Genomic DNA, 17,401 nt, shown 5'->3' on the forward strand with positions numbered 1-17,401 from the left:
ATCTATCTATCTATCTATCTATCTATCTATCTATCTATCTATCTATCTATCTATCTATCTATCTCTCCAGAGACATATACATATACAGATACTCTCTCTCTATATATATATAATGTATCTCTATATGTATATACCGAGTATTACAATAGCGGGCAGCGGCGGACTCACAGAAAGGTCCGACTATCTTCGTCCTCGTCACTCTGCACAGCACTTCCACTTCAAGTCGCCTTTCGGACGCCCACCTGGTATACCTGAAAACGCGCTTGACGGAGCCTCACTTTCTTTGTGCCTGCGACCGGTTGGATGTCCTGGAAGTAGCTGATCTTACCCTGCACTCTTCGATCTGTCCGACTTTCCACCGCTAATGTTTTAAAGAATATCCAAAGATGGGGATAAGCACTAATAATGGTAGAAGTACACATCCCAGCTGTTTTAGGAGGCTGCCGCTGCCGCCGCTGCTGCTTGTGTCTTTCTATCTGAGGTACTCTGTAGTATTAGATAACATACAGCGATAGCAGCATAACGCAGTGTGTCGAAAATAAAAGTCATAACTTTGGAAAAAGTTGTATGAAGCTACTGAAAAGCAGAACGTCCCCCTCCCACTAATATTTCCTCAATAACAGTGATATTTTTAATCCTGCATTCACTGACGTGAATCGTCATCCTCTTTTTTTAATTAAGCGTTGTATTTCAGTAATTTTTTGATTCACTCCTTCCATTCCTCTCTTGAGTCTGCTTTGTCCTGAATCGGTGGGCTCGCGACAAGAAACTGCCGGGGACAGGACGCCAGTCTACCGCGGGTCTCACCTCCTCTCTCTGCCTTAGGTAGATAGACGTCTGTAATTTGTCCATTCTGTTAAGCTTTACTATAAGTATGCCTGCCATTGATATTTCAAGATTATAGTTGTGTTACGACCAAGCAGAAGATGATCGCACGGTTTATTGGAGTTTATTGTAGGAATAGTATCAGACCAGTGAAGCTAGGTAATTAATTGAATTATTTATTTTTTTATATCAGGGTTATATTTTCACGTGGAGCTTAATGAACAATTATATTATTAGACAATGAAATCTCCCGTGCTGCAGGTTTGTGCTTAACAACTGTAGCGGTTTGTAAAATAACCGCACCACAAAAAGTCGCTTATCGTCACTGCAATTGAGATGTTCATATTATACGGTAACTAAAGTTTGTTAAATTAATAACTGTTTTGTGACAGCATACATAGTGTGAAAAGACATTTGGGCACATTTTGTTTACATTTCCTACCCTGAAAAGGAACACCGCCTTCACGTCTTACACGAAGAGGGAAATGTGAATAACATCAGTTATTCTTTTACGAACAAACACGAAATTATGGCACCCATCTTAACGACATTAAAAATGACCTCTCTTGTTACACCTTTTACTTGCAACCCAAAATGTAAAGCATACCCGTAATCGGATATAAGATGACTTGGGCAAGCGGTGTTAGCTGTAGGCTGCTTCAGCTTCTACCAGAGTCCACGAACACGTGACTCGGGAAGGTGCGGACTAAAGAAAGGCGCTATATAAAGTAGGGTGCTGCCTCCGGTGCAAGCGAGCTCAGTGTAGCCCCTATCGAACTGCCCAGGCAGCATCAGTTGTGTGTGTGTCATCAAATCACCATCATCATCCTCATCATCATTGTCGCAGTCCAGCAGAGTCCGTGAACAGAGCACAGTGAAACTCTTACATGTGGTAGAGAGGAGGGCTTTAGGGGCCTTCAAATCTCGTCTCGAGTTTATTGTGAATAAGACAGTCATTCCGAGGTACCGTCCATATAATCTTTTTACAAAATAGGATATTTTTTGAAATTAACTTATAGATGAAAGCAGAAAACGCATTAAAGAGTTTATGTTCACACAACAACCAAAATGCAACAGAGCAAATTGTTCAATATTCTCAGTTAATCTTCAGGCACGGAATTCTACTTTTAGAGGAGTAACTTTGGGCTCCCAATCAATGTCACCGACATTAAACTTAGCACCACCTCGGGCGATTTCCTTCACCTCCCTGACTGGACAGAAAGGCAGCATAGGCGGCTCCTGGCATCTGTCTGGCAGTTGGTCTGCACGGGCTAGATAAGACCATCGGGCATGAAGTGGCAGAAATGACCTGGAAGGATAGGGGTGGGACACCATAGGCGGGCGCTATAGCGTGTCTAGGGTCCTCCAGTTACACGGATACCGAAGCCCCGAAGCTTGGCGGGCTGCAGTATCTTTAAAAATGATAAAAATGGAGAGTAAGAGAGCGTAGTGCGTGGCGATGGGCCGGGCAGCGGGGCTTCAGTCGCCATAGACAAGCAGGTAAAGGCGTCCTGCGCTCGCTGCGGGCAGTTTAGGTTATTCAGTGAAGGAATTGAAAGGCGGCCCGCTTTGGATTTCGTTTTTGAAGATGACAGCAGGTGGCTATGAACAAGAGACCCAAAACGTGCGTGCTTTGCGCAGACTCAGCAACGAAAAGACGATTTCTAAAGAAAGGGCATTCCAGGGGAGACATTAGTGCTGCGAAGAGACACATCGCTCTGGGATGGATTTTTGATCAATTTCAGAAACTAGACTAATACATCGGTTTCCTAATGTTTTATTTTGGAAATGGCTGCTGTCCTAAAATCAACCAATAAAGACGGCAAGCAATCATTAAATTAGACCTAAACGTGCTATGCTCAGATTTGTATTTGTTCGCTAATGAGAACTCCGACTTCCAAAGCTTTCAACTGAAATGTGATTAACTCTCATACCATTTTGTCATAAATGACTAAAAGCACACACCGAAATCTGATTCAAGTTTACCGTGTTATTATGCCAAAAAGCCCACATTACTACGATCAGGTTCAGCCACGCGCTCCTCCATTTTCTAAACTCAGCAATTCTTCATGCTAGAAAATACGGGCTCTTTAATGACATTTTATGTTTTTTTATTGGGTTTTATGTGGTCCATTGTAGGACTATTGCTTGACAAAGCACCATTTCTTTCTGGCAAGGGTTCTTTGCTTATGAAGTCTGGGCTTTAGTACTAGGGTGTTGATCCGTGTCAGCCATTATGGAGGTAATAAGAAGTCAAGCAAAATGACACCAATTAGAAAGATTACAATATGCGAGCTTTCGATGCAACTCGGGCCCTTTCTTCATTGTAATCATTTTAGTTAGCCAATAAAAGGTGTAATTTTGCTTGACTTTCTGGGCTTTGAAAAGGACACTAACAGATTAAGTAAATCTGAATTTAGCCTGTGTGATTGTATGCAGTGAGAGTCCTTTAAAATCACGAGCCACTGGCATTTCAAAAATCTGTTATCTGTTCATTACTGTGTGGTGCGTGTTGTACATCTAAATTGATAAGTTGTTCTTTCTGGAACTTTCATATGGACGGGCTTTTAAGGATCCAAAGATTGTCCCCCTATGTGGCTCCGAAGAAGCACTCCTGCACCTTTACTTTTAAGGGTGCGCGACCCTCCATTTTCCCGGCATGCTTGCCGCCGCTGCTCCGGAGACCCAACTGCTGTGGCTGCAGGTTTCGTGCCAACCGATGTCTTAGTTGGATTTAAAACTCAGCTGCTCATCTCTGCTGTCTGCACTTTAAATGCCCGGTTGGTCATTTTCTGAAAGTATTCACGGTACACTCTTGAAAATGAAGGTGACAGTGTGGTTTTTCAGAACGATGTCATGTTTGGTTCCCAACAGACCCATCTACGTGCGTTTCCAAAAAGAACCTTTAGATCCAAAACAGGGTTCTTAAATTATCAGGAACAGGTGATAACAGATCTGTAAAATTAATTTTAAAACGAGAATACCAATAAACGCAGGTTTTCTTGATCTGTTAGTACCCTACACTATACCTTAAAGAGATCATATTATTATTTATGTTCTTATCTGGCTGACACCTTTATTCAAGGTGACGTACAACATTTGAGAGATACAAATGCTACATTTTTTCTTTTCTTTTTTTATTTGGAGCACAGGTAGGTGAAGTGACTTGCTCATGTCAGTAACAGGATTTGAACCCACGGCCTCCGAAGACATACACCTACTTAACATATTAGGATTTTTTTCAAAGGTCAAAGGACCAATGCCATAGACAAAGAACTCTTCCAAATAAGTGAAACAGTACTTTGTGAAGCGATGGTTCAATGAGAAACCACACAACACATGCCAATAAGGAACAGTTACTTTAAATAGTGTTGATGGAATTATAGCAGCCTTATCAAAACGATAACTCTAAAGTATTTTAACTCACTTTCTTAACCGTTTAATTTTTTTCTCTTAATTGCCTGCCGTTTAATAATGGAGGTGCAGGCAGAAGAGTATTCAGCTAAGGATGAACGATTCGTTCCTACCTGTCTCACTTTGTATGTGTGTAGCAGAAAATGTAGAAAAAATAAGGGAAAATATCAATAATTTGATTATCGATCGACTAATGCACGTTGTGCCAAACATTTCCGTATTTCTCATCACAGTGCGGTGTACGGACTAAAACACTGGATTCGAGACTCCAGAGTCTGAATGTTCAATCCCCACCTGTACTGCTGGCCAAGTCTTGTGTAATAACGTATCCAAAACGTGTACGTCGCATCGGAGAAAGACACCCGCCAAACAGGCTCTTATAATAAATCAAATCCACTTTGCCATGAATTACTGATCCAAATAAATGAAAGCTGCAATCAGCCGTCCGATGAAAACGTTCGGCCCATTTACAGCGTGAGCCTAAGAAACAAGAAGGAAAGACCATCAGCAACTGTGGTCCCGTAGCACCAGAATTAAAGACCCAGAAGACGGGAACACACTCAGACAGGACGCCATCCACGAGCAGCTGTGCTGCTTTCTTATTGCATGAGAGCTATATTTGTGCGCAGTTAAATATTCAACAACAACAACAACAACAACATTTATTTATATAGCACATTTTCATACAAAAAATGTAGCTCAAAGCGCTTTCAGTTCAGTTTCTTTGGATTATTGCCTGATTTTATGCGGGGTTGGGATTTTGAGCGAATGCCAGCTAGGACAGGCGCTATAAAAACGGGAGTTAAATAACAGCCTCCTTACATGTAATTTGTGTCATAAAAGGACCAACTCGCAACACTTTGTGTTGAAAACGAACATGAGGGAAAATGTTAATTAATATTAACTGCTTTGGGCGTGATCGTACACATCAATCTCTCTAATCATGATTGATAAATCAAAGGAAGACTTCACTGGGAACTTGAGGTTAGTGAAAGTGCAGTGAGGAGGAACAGCGGCAGGCAGGGAGGAATACAGCAAACGCTTGTCGCCCAGGCAGAAATACAGAATAACAGACCGACATGTGCGGTCTCTGTGCCTCCCAGAAACCATTGTACATGGAAAGCGCAAATAGGCGCTCTCTTTAGGCGTTTATGCGGCGTAGTCTGCGGGTGTGTAGTCTGCGGGTAAGATTACAAGCAGAAACTGTCGGCTTATGGGCAAGTGTTCCCCAAGAAAGATTTCTTCTTCTTTTTTTATCTACTTTCCTTTCTAAAGATCTCTTAAAACAGATCAAACATTAGCAGGAAGACTTACTTTCTGCTGATTGTGTTTTTTTAAATGTTATCTCGGAGCAGCGTTTGAATGTCACAATACCTTCAAGATTTTAGATACTGAGAACCTAGGCGATGACTTGGAGGGAAGTTAACGTGGTACTCAGAAAGTGATTTAGCCCCTAGTTCGCTGAGCACTTGATGTCACGGTGGAGTCGGCCGAACCCGATAACCGTTTGGTGCGCGCGCACTGTAGTCTTCTGCTCTGCGTATCCCGACGGGTTCCTTTCTCTTTGCGGATCGTTATTTGTGTGCGTTACGTTACAAACCTGAGAAGTGTGTAGTAGCAGAATGTTGTTCCGTGTTAGCCATTATGAATGCAATGAGAAGTCAAGCAAAGTGACACATTTTATTGGCTGACTGAACAGATTACAATATGCAAGCTTTCGAGGCAACTCAGTCCCCTTCTTCAGGCAGTTAGGGGCCTGAGTTTGCAAAATTTCTGAAGAAGGGGACTGAGTTGCCTCGAAAGCTTGCATATTGTAATCTGTTCAGCCAACCAATAAAAGTCATGCTTTTGCTTGACTTCTCATTATACAGTACATAATGAAGTGTAAGTCGCTTGTTCTGCACAGATGCGATTATACCGTTTTAAACTCGACTACGAATCTCACTTCGCCTGTACTCATCTGAACACCTTCGCCATCTGCTCTACTGGAGCCACTTCAGGTCTGCCTCACAACCCATGGAGGCTGGAATGGAATATCAACCGAGTCAGATTGTCTGGGTGTGCGCCCCCTCCAGGGCCGTTTCTTACTCTGGTCCTCTGTGGCGCTGTCATTAAACAGGTTTTAAATGGGATGGATTTGTTGGTACATGAACTCTCATCTGCACCCTCTCACATCGCTTGTGATTAAACATTTAACCTTGAGACAGTTGAACTAGTGCCACGAAGTGATGTTCATCCTCAGTAAACTGATGCCGTTAATTTAGTGGAAAGGCACCGATCCAATCGGGCTGTAATCCAGCTGGACACGTGTAGTCAGCTCTTTTTTTCTACATCCATTTTGTTGAACATCATCTGTGTTTGTGCTCATTTTGATATCATAGGGGAAGTATCTGCCTCGAATAGTTTAATGATATTCAGAAAATATACAAATATTGCTGAAAAGACTCGTCGTGATCCATCAACAAGACGATTCATATTTTCTTCTTTTAGATCTAAACTAAGATCTCCAAAGCCCACTTTGTACTTCTATTTCCTATTTCTCTATATGTATTCTACCCTATCTAATTGGGCCTCAACAATTCCAGTAGATACCTCTTTTTTGCCTGCTTTTCCGGACCCTCAATAAGACGAGTCGCTATTTTCCTTTTAATGACCGCAAAGTCAGACCCGAGCCTGTCGAATTCCTGTCTTCTCCTTTTTCCATCTCTCAGTCACTTTCTGTCCGCCCCATCCACTCGGAGTTTTCTGTGCGCTCATAACACTCCCTTAATCCTCTTAACGCCGTGGGTGTCGTCCGCTTATTTACTGTTTATTACCCCTCAATCTCGGCCAAACAGCCCTGATGGTAATGGAATTTTGGCTGCCCCGAGATCCTCAGTTATGGTTAGCCTGGCTCTGCCTCACTGATATTCTGTATTTTTACGTAAAAGGTCCGATGATTCTTTTTGTGGTTTTAATAGAAACAAAAGATAAAGAAACCAACAATGGAGACTGTGAACTGCTGAACGTCTGCATCTTTTAAGTGTAGACCTCCCCCTCCGAAGCGAGGGCGATTATCTTGCTTCCTGCTGGACCAGGCCTATCTCTATTAGCTGATAGCATATTCGATCAAACAGCCACACAATGACATGACAGACTTATACACGGGCAGATAAAAATCTTTCTTTCAGCTTCTTTATCTGTGGACGTTGGGTTTCCTGGCTAAAACATATAGGGTTAGAGCTCCTTGGGCGCCAGTGCGTGTTCATGCGGTGAGAATTGACATTGCGCAGCGGTCCCTTCATTGGAAAGTAACATCACTTAAGTCATTCATTTTATGGTTTCAACCTTCACTCTGTCGTAAAAGCTAAAATTTGGAGGCTCCTTTTTGGTCCCCTGAGCCGTCGAGAGCCAGTCCGTATCTTGTGTCCGCCGCTGCCCGGCTAGCCCACGCCCCCTTCTGCGATCATGTGATTGAATAGAATTCAGACTGGGAGTCGTGGCGCGGGCAGCATGGGTGCCTCCCCCCATTTAAATATCCAAAGTATAGCGCCATGTTCCTCACGAGTCTGGGGTTTAGGGTCCACGGGCAAAAAAGTCGGGCTTGTGTTAAGAATATTTGCAGTAATACAGTACCTCTGTTTTACATTTTCAGTGTTACCTATTTTTTAATGGCACGTTTAAATTATTAAGACCAAAGCTTTAAAGAATCTGTGTTTTAAAGTTGAAGCTAACTTTATTTTGACACAGATGTTTATTGTATTGCATTTGGCTATGGCAGGCACACAGTTAGTGTTTTTGTTTCAGTTTGTTCATTTTTTGAATCCGATGTCGCAGTGCTCTGAACAGATCTTCTAAAAACAGCGTTACAACAAAATAAATGGAATCATAATTCTTGACCTATGTGTATAAATCACGGCGCCACAACTTTAGCTTAGACCAATACGGCAAAACGTTTAACAGATGCATTCAGCTTTCTTTTCAGTCTTTTGGTAATTATTATTGAACTATTTAATAGCTGTTGGTCCAGAAAAAAAGCTTTAAAACCTGCAGTTGGTTTAAGAACCATTAATTTCAAAATCTAGTTTGGAAAGTTGAGTTGTGTTTTCTAATTAAGTGGACTTCTGTACTTTATGAATTCTTGTTCATCATGGGCCTGGGGACTAGCAACATAACACAAGTAAGAGTTTCACTGTACTGTACTCTGTGAATGTGACAATACGATTATTAGTACCAATAGCATCCTCGTTCAAATAACTCAAAGGAGACAATCACGACGCCGGAGTGTGGGGTCGTGCTGCATGTTGTAATTATGATTTTAACTATACAACACGAGACAGTAATGACCCTGTAAACATGTCGCAGCAGCTGCCATCATCTCAAGGTCCTGACTGTTGTCATTCTTTTCTTCTTCTATCCTGAGTTGACCGCTAAGCCTCGCTAAACCTTTAGGTTCCTGTTTTCCCACTGGGAGGCGCTGTTTTTCAGCTTGGATTGCTGATTTATTGAAGGGCTTGTCGCGTTGCCACCCTTTCTATGTATTGTACTCTGTTGTTATTTTTCTCCTTATTGTTCTGCCTGTGATATTTACACCTGACCATTGCAGTTAGTTGGCAATTTCTGGAGGTGTCATGACTTGTGTCCTGTCTTAACCTTTTTCAGCTTTCATTACATATATTTTATTTTCAAAGTGTGAATTTTTTTGGGACTACTGGGAAAGTTGGCTGGCATGGTGGCTCAGTAGTTAGAGCTGCTGCCTCTTCACAATTTCAGAAATCCCAGCCCAGTCACTATCTCTGTGTCATTTGCACATTCTCCCCTTGTCTATGGTGCTAAGTCGAACTTGTGTGTTCTCTGCTTATTGCTGCCGGGGTTGCCTATAACAGAAAAATATGTTTAGAAAGTGATAGACAAGTATTACTAAAGTGAACGTTTTGATCTAAGAAAATTGGAGAAGCCCTTAACAATATCATTGTCTCTCAATTGTCACTTGGGAAAAATATTAGAAGCTTTTATAAGTTCTACAGTTTCCAACAGTCCTCACACTGGGGTAGGGGCTACAGTCGCTACAAGTGAGCTGAGAGAAAGAAAAAGAAACCGTAATTTATTCAAATCTATGACAAAAGCGAGCTAATTGAGAGTAGAACAGGAAGACAATGCTGCATTTTATATGACATGCCCTTTGTACAAACAGCTCAGCTTTATTGGCACATAAACAGAGTACACAGGACAGTGACATTCATAAGCCCGTGCCTCATTAGATGACTTTTGCCAGAGTTCTTCAGATGTAGCCTTCATTTACTTTGTGCTCCTGTGAAGGCCAGTCGTGTAATATGGCATGCCAGTGACTCACTCCAACTAGTAAACAAATTACTCTGGTAAAATCAAAAAATGTTTTTTTTATCTGTAGTTGTAGGGGTGGGCTCTGTGTGAGCTGCCAAGCAGTAAATGTTCATCTAGAAGTGTAATGCATAGAGTGCAGCAACCAAAAATAAGAAAGTGGACCTCACAAACAGAAGAGAAGATCTCTTTAAAATTTCATGCTTTATGTACGACAGCAAAATGGAAAAAGAAGAGTATAGAGCAGAGACTGTGGGTGAACTTGCCATACCTGGTAACCCTTCGTACAGCATGCTATGCTGGCACAGAAAGGGGCCGAACACAACTGTGCTAGAAAGTCGGCATGTAGTCGCTAAATGTGAGGTAGCCAATGATTTTCAGTCATTCAGACTGACTTGATCCAGCGACATGATCAGCAACTGCAGTTGGCAAGACTGGCATACCCCATGACTAGAAGTCACGTAACGTGACATTGGCTTTACTTGTATGTCTGACCACCAGATAGTGACAACTAAAAAAGAGCAGACAATATCATATGTGTCTCATTTGATAAGGCCTTCAGTTTTCAAATTTATCAGGATTTGAAATGGTCCACAGTTTGTTGAGCCCAGAGATGGTGCTGGGATTTGCTTCAGCTGTAATGGACAAGTGTGTTCCGAAACAAAGGCAAGTAATATAAGGAAAAATTGCAAAGTGTTTGAATTTTTTATGAATATGTAATTGCTGAGTGCATGTAATTATTTGTTAAGTGCATTATATTTATAAAAGTCTTCATTGTCATTGTTTTCATGCTCTATAACATCTGTCATAGTTTACTATTTTATAATTATATAGAATTACACAATAAACTTAATTAAATAAAATACTATTAAGGAAAACAGTAAAGCCACATAACATAACATAAAAACATTCTCAAACTCACGTAGCCCATTTCTGTCTCACAGGGGACTGTAGACAATAGAAAGTGAATCAAAAGAGGCCAACAATTAGGTTTCTAAGATTAAAACAGGGTGACATTGTGGCAATGTGACACTTCCTATTGCTTCTTCACAGCTCCCTGGACACAGGGGGAGTTTGTTTGTTTTTTTGGAGGGGGGTTAAATTTAATTGAATGCAAACTGTTGTAAGTAAAAAGGTAATAAACAATCGTCAAAAACACTTTTTAACAGGGTTTCTTAACTTAGAACCACAACCATATTCACCCATGCTGGTGCCCTGTACCCAACCATTACTGGACAAGTCCCGAATAATGGTATGCTTATAAAAAATGAAAAATGCCAGAGGGGAATGAGGAAAGATGTACTGGACACAATCCCACCCAGGCAAGGGACACCCAGTGGGGATAATTAAGGGAAGAAAGACAAAGGCCCAGGTTGTGTTGTTGACCTGCAGTGTCCTACTCCCAAACTAGAATCCACTTATTGATATTTTGGCTGGATGAGCTGTAAGCTAGCAGGGTACCACGCAGAGAGAAGACCTTCCAAAGACAGGGAGCCACAAGATTTCCACAAAGAGGCTGAGATCAACTTGTCTGATTGTCCCAAAAGAGAGCAGAACCTTTTCTGTGTAAAGCTGGAAGTAAGTAAGGAGAGACCTAACAGAAGAAATATATGGAATGTGAAAGGGATATTAATGCAAGAAACTGAAGGATAGGAAATGTAAATTACTAGGCCAGAACATGCAGACTTGGAGGCAATCCGAAAGGTTTAAGTAAAAAAAAGCGCCTGGGACGGTCCAGACCTGACATTTAGGGTTAGATCTAATGGCCCATAGTATAATATCTATGGGGGTAAAATGCAAGTAATGTATGACCTTGAGCTGCACTTGCAGATAGTTGGAATTTCTACATGAGACAGAAGTGTTGTTACGGAGAGAACAGCAAGTTATAGGAGGAGCAGATTGAATGTCCCAAAGACAGAGAACTATCTGAGGCCCTATGCAACAGTCTATAATATATTCTGGCCTGTTTTGATAAAGGAGATAAAATAAATAATAAATAAAAGTAAATTAATTTTTGAATGGAAAATAAAGTAGAACTAGAAGTTCAAGTGTCAAAGTTTACCAGCACAACAGAGAATTGGTTCCTCATCACCCTGGCTCTTAATGGTGGCCATGAAGGAGCCTAAACACAGCTGACAGTGCCAGAGATGGGTTATAAGTGAGCTGGTCAAGGAACCACTTCTCTGTTGTTGAATGCCATAGGGTGCCAAAGGGACAAAAAAAAAAAAAAAACCTCCCGTGTTTAACTGCAGGTCTGCTGGTGGCTTCATTCTGCTATACTGAGATAAGAACACATCAGCAGTGGGTATGCTGCTAGAGAAAGGCAGCCCAGGCATGATATCTAGGAAAGGTTTGGAAAAATGATATAATTTAAAGAGAATTGCTAGTTTCCATAAAAAAGACTGTGGGCCATCAGTAGCAGAAATGTTTCCGGGGCTCCACTTGGTGATATTTTTAAAGTACTGAAATGACAGAAATATTGGACACTGCGATACAAATCTTTAAATTGACTGGAGTGCAGTTATGGCTCAGGGAACCAGGCAAAGCATCATTTGGTGGCATCATGCCCTATGACTTGAGTTCTTAACCTAGCGGCTCATGTGGTGCAAACAGAAGAAATAACAGGCTCCAGTAAGACTGGTGATCACAGCTGGGATGTAGTAAATATGTAGAGCCAGAAGAAGGAAGCAGGAGAATGAGGACATTAATGTGGGGCCTAGCGAGGTAAAGTAGGAAATGATCCTTCAGCTAGTTAATCCACCTTTTATGTTCAAATAGAAGTTGAATTGATATAAATGTTATATTTGTGTGATTGTATGTCTAATTTCTTTCTAAATCTCTTGATACTTCAACTCCACATAAAATAATTTGATTTGAATGCCTGTAGTGGGGTTGGGGCACTGCTTTGGCAGTGAACATGGCAAGGGTGTCCTCTGTTAAACAAAGTGTCCTAGGAAATGACTGTGATTGGCTCATTCCCACATGACAGAGCTTTCTTTGGATGTTGATAGTGTTCGCACATACCAGTCCAGGGAAGAGGGTTAGAGCTCCAAACAGGGTGCAAGAGGACCATGATCACTGACCTCACAGCTGTTTTTGACTGATATGATACTGAATTTTAATTCTTCTAAGGAGTTGATCAATTTTGACCAGACAACTGTCCTGCCGTCCCTTGCGCACACTTTTCCCTCCATTGGTAGAATAAAGCAGACCTGAAGTGAATGGATCAAGGCGGTGTCCAGTGGTAAAAAGGTTCAACAAATTCCTTTTCGGCTATAAGAGCAACAGCAACTCCATTATTTCAGAATCCCTCAAATTTTAAAACACCCAAACAACAGACCTTCCAAAAATGAATAAAATATGTAAAACAATTTATGTTAGTCATATGCTTTAATTTACTTTTGTTGGAGACTCTTGTGATTGCTTCATGTGTTTCAACATCAGCAACTCCTGGAAGTTATGCTGAGTTCACTTCCTGGGGACATTTACCTTCAGTTTTGTTCCCACATGCCATCGAGCCATTAGTTTATAGGTAAATGCCTGGTTATGTGAAAGGAGGTTGAATTTGTTTTAAGGCTCTGTTTCTTGGCAGTGGTGCTAAAGGACATCAAGAAGAAGCAGAGATTGTTGTGAGGGAGACCTGAACCAATATGTGTGAGGTTGAATTTGATGACGATGGAGGGCTGCTCTCAAGATGGCTTTACAAGATAGCAAATACTTAGTCTGTCCTCTCTATTTGCTTCCTTGCTGATTCAGCTGCACACTTTTACGGAGAGGCATACAAATGGCAGGTGTCAAACCTCTGTTGTCACTCTGTGTGTCCGGTACTGTCAGCATCTTCAGCAGATTAAATGTAATTTAATGCTGTGTGGAAGATGACCCGGACACAGACAGGCAGACACGTTCAACTAAACCCAACACACGTTTATTTGTAGTATCCATGTTTACAATAAGTGCACAAACCTCTACAAGTCCCCAAAGTCCAGGCCAACTCTAATCAATGCCTTCTTCCTTCAGGCCGCCTCCTTGCCACCTCCAAGACCTTTTCCTTCTACCACCCGACTCAAGTCATCATATGGAGGGAGTCGGCCCCTTTTATAATCGCCCGGATGTGCTCCAGGTGACTCCCGACAATCTTCCAGTGTGGCGGAAGTGCCGGCTGCGCACCTGGAAGCACTCCGGGTGTCCATGCTCCTCTTCCCCCCAGCACTTCCGGGTGTGGCGGAAGTGCTGAGGTCCAGGGCTTCCAAGGCATTGGGGCACCCCCTGGCGGTGACCACGGGCCCCTACAGGGTTGAGCTTCAAAGCTCTGAACCTGTGGCCCCCATAGGCACCAGGGCGGTCGCCCCCACATGGTCTGGGGAAGGCGTAAGCCCTCCTCCGGGGTGTCCCAGTTGGGTCGCACCCCCAGCCACCTGCGACAGCTGTTTGGGGAATTTTAAATCAGTTTTATTCTTTGTTTCTGTTCTTTTATTTATTGCCACCCTGAAACACCATGCCTTGCTTTCATACCATGCATCCCATCCTGAGATGCTTCCTTGTTACAACATGTCACTGTGCATGTGCCAGTTGTTGACACTTCACCTGCTGTCTATGTAAGAACCAGGGGTTCCATCACAGACCTTTTCCATACATAACACAAAAATAAAGGAAAGACTGTCTCAGACTAAATGACTAATACCTCATATTCTTGGTTAGGACTTCTTGTATTATTTGTTAGCCTCTTTGAAAATGAATTCTGGTTTTGTGATATCACTCTGTTTTCTAATTCTGAGTTCAGTGTTTCTGAAATAAAAAAGACAATCAGTCACAGCCTGTATTGTTTAAAAAAAACATCTACCATAGTCACCGGTGTGGTTTGTGATAATCCAGCCATGCTGCCATGATCACACCTTGGTGGGAAGTAAGATATCTCCTCAACAACCACTTGTTCATAGAGTGTGGGTCAGCTGCTGGATGAGTTCAAGACTGGAAGCATGGTTTCAGTCATTGCCCAATGTTAACTGTAAGATTGATCACTGCAGGTAAAGCTAGTTGATGTTTTATGCTTATTTCACTTCTTGTACATACAGTGCCTTCAGAAAGTATTCAGACTTTTCACAATTTGCTATGTTGTAGCATTGTGCTAAAATCATTTAAATTAGTTTTTCCCTCATCATGCAACACTCAATATCTCAGAATAACAAAGTGAAAAGAGTATATTAGAAATAGTCATACATTTTTTTTTAAATAAAAAAACCTGAAATATTACATTGACAAACATATTCTGACCCTTTACTTAGCAGCTAGGTGTTACTTAGTACTTAGTAATTATGATAAAGAGTATGACCATTACCTGTATGCTGCCGTTACAGAAAAAACAAGAGACAAAAACCACCGCCATGTTCAGTTATGGCCAAGCAACCTGGACTAGACACTTTGTCATTATATTATGGAAGCATTGTTACTAAATTATAATGCTGTTTGTTTTCAGTGCACACCAATATCTCTTGTCTATATTTTTGTACCTGCTGCACCCATTTTGTATCTTGTCCTCTTGCACACCATACCTAAAGTACTGTATGTAATATCTGGGAGTACACGTTCTGTAACCGCTTTGTTCACTGTGCTTACCTTTCTCATGGAATGCATTGATTCTGACTCAAAATAAGCAGTAGCTACACTGCTCTTCTAAATGTTGTCAGGCTCATTCTGTACAATGTGTTCTGCCATTTATGGTTTTAATTGACTATTACCTTAAGTAGATTTCTGAGTGTTTGTCAATAGGAAAGTGTAATTGGTGAGCATGCCACGGAATTCAAAATATTAATCATCAACAACAAATGAAATTGAACAGAAAACTTTTTCTCCAAGGAACTCAATTTTATGAATCTGTATTATGGCTTTCCTGACGTCACTTTGGCATGTTTTTTAAATTATAATTCATGTATTCTTTATCATTTGCTTTAGTTTTAAACTATGCCATTGACATAACCATGACAGCAATTTATAGTCTGTTTTTGAATGCTTGCTACTATTTTTCTATTTTTATGTTTCACCTATCAGCCAGGACACCAGAAATATGAAGAGATTTATACAATGTATGAGCGAGGTTCATATACTAGCGAAAGTTTACATTAAATACTTTCACTTTCTCTCTTGTAGTTCAGACATGATGATGGACTATGTTTCAACAAAGGGCCCAGACAGACTTGCTGCAATAAACCAAATAATATTATTTATTTATAACATAAGGGTAACAGAAGATAGATAGATAGATAGATAGATAGATAGATAGATAGATAGATAGATAGATAGATAGATAGATAGATAGATAGATAGATAGATAGATTGATTGATTGATGAAGGACAATAAGAAACAACACAAAACAATATTATGATAGCTTAGTTTAACTTTTTCTCTCCTGCAGAAAAGATACATGACTTATGAATTCTGATCTTTCAATTCGTAAGGTCAAGATGATAAATTCTTTATCTAGTTATTAAACTTCTAGCGTCTACACTGTGGAGTTTGTGTCTGTGTGTGTGTGAAAGGGTGAAATGTTGCTATAAACTTTCCTACTGGATTTAAGAAGAAACATAAAACAGCTAAAGACATCCTTCACAAAGTTTAACACTTTTCAGTTACAGTGATACTAACATTATGGTACATTGACTGGCTTTTTCCTAACTGTTAAGTAAGAATTAATAGTTCTTGGAATAAATGTAGGTGTATTTATAGATTGGTGTAGATGATGCTTTGTTCCTTCCCTGGTTGGCTTTTGTAGGTTCACTTGGAAATATTAAATGTGCCTTGCTTTCTTTGCTTAGGGTTTGTTTTTTTTTTTTTTGCTTTGACCACATCTTCAGGGTTGCGGGCTGTATTGCAGTTTTCTTTTCAAGGTTTTTACACAGTGTCATCTTTTGACTAGGATAAAGTTTATGTCTACTGGGAAACTGGTGATTAGTCAGCAAGACAAATGTGTGGCTTTTACATAAGGTATCTCTCTTGCTCAAGCCGTTACTATTCCTTAGCAAGGTTTGGACTAATGGCACCCTCATCTGCCTCTAATACGGACAAGTCTTTCAATTTTCCAGTCCTATGTTGCAGCCATGCCCTAGGCAATAGGATAATTGCTATAAACAGCAGATGCTGTGGCCAGTCCGAGCAGTGAGAGAACATAGAGATCATAGATATTTTCTGGCAGTGTTTTTTAAAGGAACGAGTAGACATCTTGCTATTGGTTTCTTGAATGCACATAAGCCCATCCTTTTTGGTTTAATATTGATTCAAAGCTTTGAACATCAAGGTTGCCAGTCGTTGAAGTTATGGGTCATTGTTTGAGCCAAATTTTTATATGGTATTGCAAGAAGACACCTCTGGGGTGTCACTACTTGATTGATAATTTTATCAGAAGTGGCTCCGAGGCTGCACTCCAAAGAGGCCCTCTTTTCTCTAAAGGTGCTTTGTATTCTCTGGGATAAAAATTTATCAACAGATTCCAATCACTTTCGATATCAGGCATGTTAGGCCAAAAACAAATCTTATCAGTAAGGTAGCTGATTTTAAGAGTGATGCAAGGTTGGATGGGACTGCTCATCTTAGCTCATTATTCTGAAGCTGCCGAAACTCCATCAGAAAACCTTATGCAGTTTCAATGATTAATAAAGAGGACATCTTCTGTCTGCTTTTTTTTACTACTGCAATGATGAAAAATTCTCTTCAGGAAAAGCTGCCGTTATAAGAAAAAAAGGCTGGAGATTTAGAGACTTAATAATATTCTGTCTCATTATGACAGATGGTGCATACACTCATGTCTTTACTCTTCTTTGTGCGTCTCACATTCATACTTCCTCTTTCATC

General features: G+C 40.8%; 1 protein-coding gene and 1 long non-coding RNA gene across 4 annotated transcripts in view; one reads left to right on the top strand and one right to left on the bottom strand.

Moving 5' to 3' along the window:
- The window catches only part of LOC120541973, a 39,516-nt gene extending 38,987 nt beyond the window's left edge, over window positions 1-529 (bottom strand). For both annotated transcript variants that reach the window (XR_005636123.1, XR_005636122.1), the window contains exon 1: window positions 169-529. This is a non-coding gene — a long non-coding RNA (uncharacterized LOC120541973). The remainder of the gene's footprint in view (window positions 1-168) is intronic.
- gata1b (GATA binding protein 1b) overlaps window positions 1-17,401 on the top strand; it is a 44,007-nt gene that overhangs the window by 1,511 nt on the left and 25,095 nt on the right. The window lies entirely within an intron of this gene.

This window comes from Polypterus senegalus, chromosome 13 (assembly GCF_016835505.1).
Source record: "Polypterus senegalus isolate Bchr_013 chromosome 13, ASM1683550v1, whole genome shotgun sequence".
In the NCBI taxonomy this organism is placed as follows: domain Eukaryota; kingdom Metazoa; phylum Chordata; class Cladistia; order Polypteriformes; family Polypteridae; genus Polypterus; species Polypterus senegalus.